The sequence below is a fragment of the Neopsephotus bourkii genome, unplaced genomic scaffold (assembly GCF_033783945.1).
Source record: "Neopsephotus bourkii isolate Nb327-2 ecotype Australia unplaced genomic scaffold, CSIRO-AGI_Nbou_v1 NB_114, whole genome shotgun sequence".
Lineage (NCBI taxonomy): Eukaryota > Metazoa > Chordata > Aves > Psittaciformes > Psittacidae > Neopsephotus > Neopsephotus bourkii.
The window spans coordinates 1307999-1313919 of NW_026900631.1; the positions used below are offsets into that span (position 1 = coordinate 1307999).

General features: G+C 38.2%; 1 long non-coding RNA gene across 1 annotated transcript; it reads right to left on the bottom strand.

Moving 5' to 3' along the window:
• Window positions 1–526: 526 nt before the first annotated feature.
• Window positions 527–5637, bottom strand: LOC133218677 (uncharacterized). Its single transcript, XR_009727244.1, has 3 exons — window positions 5354–5637; window positions 3709–3897; window positions 527–756 (listed from the first exon to the last, which is right to left on the bottom strand). It is a non-coding gene; the product is annotated as an uncharacterized LOC133218677 (long non-coding RNA).
• Window positions 5638–5921: the final 284 nt, after the last annotated feature.

A 5921-nucleotide genomic window follows, 5' to 3' on the forward strand; every position in this document is an offset into this window, starting at 1 on the left:
AGACATTAGTGCATGCAGATGTTATACATGTAAATCATTACAGCACACTCACTTGTGGTTACAGCAATGAAGGGAATTTGACAAAGTAAAATGAGGCCCATCCTGCTTAGCACCACTTCAGCATTTGATTAATTGCAAAGGGAAGGTTTTAAAGAAATTGCAGTGAATTACATTTAAATGACTTGAGGTAATTACAGTGCAGTAATTTTTAAAGCCCACCTTAACACACTAACTGCTATGGAAGAACACTATTAAACTTACTGATACTTGTGTATGTTTTACTACAAAAAGGGAATGACACTGATTTGAATTACTACTATTCACAGCAATCCATGTAAGTATGCACAGCAGCGTTTGCTACATAAGGATTTATGCTATTACTTCTGCTGCAAATGTAATGTCAGCTATTGTGTTAGCCCATTAAAGTTCTGTGGTTAAAAATGTTACTGCTGAGGTAGCTTTCCCAATACCGCTTCCTGTCAAAGAGCAGTCACAACTAAGGGGAAGAAAAAAAGGAAAGGCAGTGTTTTCTGAAAAACATATTTATTCAGAAATATATATTCCTTTAGTAATTATTTTAATATTGCAAAAAGTCAAGCACAAAAAGATTTACCTGAATTTCCCAGCCTCCCATTTATCTCCTCTTTTGCCCTTCTATCAATTTCCCCTGGTAAAAAAAGAAAGAAGAGAAATGGATCCTCAAAAGAACGAAGAACCTTTATGGCTTTTAAAGATAAAACATAACGCTTTTCCAGGCTGAAAGAAGGGGGAGAGAGAAGAAAAGTTTTAGTCATGCCAATTTTTTTGAAAAGTAACAAAACAGAAATTGTTGCACTGTTTTCCTCCCCCCACACCAATGCTATTTGCTGCATTTCAAAACCTCATACAATAAGGGCAGCCAGCCTGTAAGTCTGGAAGGGAATTTAGCACATGTTACTGGTGGATGATTTCAGCATAGCCACAAGGGGAACGCATTTAAAGATCCGTATGTTTGGTTGGCACCAAATCAAGTTCCATTAAATAACACTGTATTCAGCTACACAACAAATTTACTCACCATACATTTCACATGAGAACTAATTTGTTTGATAGCAATATTGCTGATGTTTATATTGGTTTACTGTAATGAAAACAGTATTTTCCAAACTATGAACAAATGCATACCAGTAGTTTTACAGGGGCTTAACCAAAGTACTGGTATTGCTTCAAGAAGGGAATTCACGCAATATATATGTTTCTTGGAGCTGCTCACACTAAACATAGGAAGGGGGTTCCTCTATGAAGATGGAACTTGCTTATAACACTGGGAGAGCAGATCTAAGTCTCTACATGGGTCATGGGGAGAGCTGCTGAGGCCAGCAAGACTACACAGGCAATTCCAGGCTTGACAGCCTGATGTGTATGAAAATGTCTTCAGGAAAGCCAAACATGTATGTCTAGTTCTGATGCAGTTGAGCATGACATGAGGCTCTCCTTTCTCACGACACTACAGAAATTATGATGGCAATCACTTACCCTGGTTTAGCTGAATGTTAAGCTCCTACATTTCAGACAAGAAACCAAAGGGCCTTTAGATAAGTGAAATTCACTTACTGTTGCCTATTTGGTCAACAAAGCTGCCAAACATTTTCACATATAGAAAAACACTGGCAACTGAGTTGTGCTACAAAAACAATCAAACATCTTGAGGATTTCACCTATTAATTCCATTGGTCTGGCACTAATCAACTGGACATCTCAGAAAAAATATGTTTCCTTGTTGGAGAAAGAAACCAATTCTTCCAAGAAAGTCACCTTCAGTGGTTCACATGTTTATACTTCTGCTTAGAGAAGCATCATTTTAGAAAAACAACTGAGCAGGAGCCAAGGATGATTTAATGATACACTTACTGAAACCTCTGCAAATTGTCCTTTTTGTCAACTTTCGATATACAAAATCTGCCTTGGCACTTGTAATCTTAATATCCATCCTTTTCACCAGGACAGTTCTGACTTCTGGTTATGAGTCATGCTAAATTATAAACACAAACAGAAGCATGGGCCACATTGTTTCCAAAAACTATGTCAACATACTATTGAAAATACTGGCAGCACCCTCCTTCATTTTTTATCAAGTTCATTACTGAGGGAATTGTTTTAGATTAGCACACAGCACTTCACATCACCTTAGTACGTGCTGCAGGTGTGCAGGGCTATTCAGTGAAAACAGTGTAAAACCCATTCATTTCTCTGAAAAGTGCAGGATCAAAGCTTAAATCAAAAGGGGCCTGCTGATAAACCTGATTTAAATTGCTGCATATCTGGAAAAGCCCTATTGATGATTATGCAATAGTTCTTGTCCAGAAGGTTATCCATCAGCCATGGCTATTTCTGCAGTGCAAATAAAATTAAGGGAAGTTCCATTTTCTTTTAAGTATAAATGAAGTTTGCTGTCAGAAGGATGCGTATCACATTAACCTGCAAATTACTCTAACTTACATGTCATGAAAAAATAAACCCAAAAGGGAGACCTTCCTCAGATACAAGCATACCTTAACTGGGCTAGAGATTAGCAATTAAAAATCACAGGCATGGAAGGGAAGGATAGGTGAGCGTTTGACCATTGTTACTACTCTGGAAGCACTAAATCACTGCCTTTGCTTTTTTGGCATACTGCTGTAACTAAGGTTCATAATTCTTTTGGCTGCCTCACACAAGACCTTGGCTACAGTAAGAACTTCATCCCAAACCCTCCAAACTTAAACAAAACAAACTCCATCTTTGAAGCCAGACTCTCTACATAGATCCATCAGTGGGAACCATAGGCTCTAAGGCAACAGAGGCTATTCACAGACTTGAGTATCAATATTTGGCTGAAATGCATTCCAGAAAGGATTTTTTACACTAAGATTAGCAATGACAGCAGGTAAGCCTTGCTGTCTGATTTTGTTCTGCATGTTTTAAAGGCCAAGAAGCAGCAGAAGTCATACCTTTATAAATTCCCTACTGCTGTATACATGACAGTAACATCTCTTGATGTTAACAAACTATCTGATGTGCTTGATGTCTACATACATCCTGAAAAACATCTTTAATTACACCAAGAGAGCTCAAGCAACCAATAAATTATCTTACTTTTTATTCTGAGCTTTAGAGTGTTAGACTCATTCATGTTGCATTTAATTTAGAACAATAAGTACTTTCAAGAAGCCTGAACAAGATATCCTGCAATTGCAAAATACTGGCCTTATGAAGTAGTGGAAAAGTTGTAAGTATACTCTCTGGTCTATTTTGACAATCTTTTAAGGCCCAGGTTACAAAGTCTCATTGGCTTTGCTCTCAGGAATCTAACTTCCTTATCACTAGCAATTAACGATCCAAGAATAACACTCAACACTCATTTCATAACTGTTCTGGAGGACTTAACAAGGAGCAACCAGCTTTTGCCTGTATTTTCAAAGAGCCTACAGATTTACACAACGAACTCACAAAAGATTTCAGCTGCCACCTCACCAAAGAAGTGCCTACAGCTGTCAAATGCTTAACAAGGGAGCTGAATTTCTGCACTTTAAATCAAACTCACAAAATCTGTCTTGATGGTGGCACATTAGCTAAGGTAGTCAGGCTCACTGCTGTGCCCTGGGGAATAAGGGGCTTTACTAGATCCATGCCACTGGCTCCTCTGAAATTGTTTTATTAATCTAACTGTTCATTAAACACAGTGCTCACTCGAGACACAGGGAACAAGATCATTTCCTGCCTCTGCCAGAGAGAATGCAGGTTGGTATCCCAGGCTCACAGGAAATGACTCAAACCAGTGATCAGCAGACTGACGCAGGATGCTGTCTTCTCCACTTCAACACTTAAACACTCCTTAGAAAGATGGAGCAGCAGCCTAACTCTTTTGCAGGTACTCACCTAGACAAAAGAAAATGTTCAATACCTTTTGTGTTCTACTGAATGATGATACAGTCTATACTAAAAATATACTAGATAAATTGACTATACAGGTAACATTTTAAGACCTGGTACACAGGTGAACTTGCTCAGATGGGCAGTGAAATTAAATCCAGGTGTCTCACATCTTTAGCTAACACTAGCTGCTGAAGTACAGAATGGGGATGGGAAAACCACTGCCTTTTCCTTTCCTTATGGCTCTCATTTGTAAAGAGAAATACTCTCCCTCACAGCTCTGTACAAGAAGAAGCACTTGTCTTGCACATGCTGGGTGAGCGCTACTGATCAGTTGGTAACCAAGACATGAACAGGATGCTGTTAAGTCCCAAGGCAGTGTATAAAGAAACATTTGAGCAGACAATTTGGTATTGAAAACAGAGCTGCTAGCTGCTGTTTCTTCTGAGTAGCAATATCAGGTTCCTACAATGGAAGGGAGTTAGGGAAACAAACAAACAAACAAAAGTAGGAAACTGCATGAATTGGTAATTGTCTTATTTCCTTTCTCTAGGGCACCTTTAACCAGATGCATCACAAATTAAGGTTGACACAAGTTGGAAAACTCATGGAATAGATTTTTCTTTTAAGATCTCCCAAACAACCTTCTCAGCTGTCTTAGAACGTGTCTCAACTGGAAATAAACTCTTATTGCTTTTCTCCATCTATATCTTAACAAATTCAATTCTAACATCATCCACTAGGTTCCCATTTCTGTGTTTTGCCATCTGGATTTCATCTTTATAAATACAAGTTATATTCACTCACTTGGCTCACTCCATCTGTAGAGACTTGTTAAATGGCTTTAAAGATGATTTACTAAAAAAGCTAAAGATCTAGCATGAGAAGAGACTAATTTAAGTAGGGAACTTACTTTAATGTTAAAATTATGTTACCAAAAACTTCTGGCTTCCCTCACTGATTAGTCCATTTCTGCTTTATTCACATTTGTTCTCTGGCTCTACATGTCTGTATTAGCACATTAATTATTCAGAAGGCACCCAGGTTCAAAGCAATGATCTAGTCACAAGCTACAAACATCTGAAATACAAATGTGAACTGTCAGAAAATTAGAAAGGAAAAGAGTCCTAACACTCAGTGCTTTGTTTCTGAAGCAGTATGGAACACACCAACAGAGCCCACGAGAGTCAAAGGTTAAACTAAACTGGTTTTCTTTTGCTTACTGAAACAGTACCAAGCTCCAACAAAGTAACATCAATCTGAGTGGATTTACTCAGTTATTTTGGTTATATTTTTAAATGCTATTAGAAGTTTGTACTTAAATGCCAAACTCTTCCAAGTCTGGAAGAAAAAATCCCCGAAGAGTTACAATAGGACATAAACAGCATGCCAGGTAATTGCTCCTGTCTCTTCTGGATCAGCACAGCACAGAGCCACCATCGTTCTACTGATGCTCTCATACCTTCAGTAGCTCAAGTGATACAGATCCATGCTTAGCATTGAAATTTTGCAGTTTGTTCCTGAAAATGATGTACAGGACTGTATCTTTAAGTATGTTTTTCTCCTTCAATCTGTAAGAAAGAAACAGGAGAAAGCCTATGTAAAAGAAAAAAATTAAAGAGACAACTCTGAGTTTGCTCCTCTTAAGAGTACATGTCATCTATCTCCTTAATATCATCACATGATACACAAACACCTGTAAAGATATCAGGTCTGAAACATTAGGGATGAATGGAAAGTTGTATTCTTTTCACTCTCTTTCTATACTAGATACAACTGATGACATACCAGCTCAGGACTCTGTACGCCCAGGCCCCCCTGCTACTGTAACTGTCCCAACAACATGCAATGACTTAGTCAAAAGGAAACTCTTTAATCCTTAAAGACGCTACAAAGTACTTCAAACTCCACCCAGCAATCAAAAGATAGATCCTGGAGCTGTAGTGCCTTTTTAAGCCTTTTTAAGTGTACACTGCTTTTTTAAGTGTAGTAAAAAGGGGCCAGTCAGTCAAAAACTTACCTGAATTCCT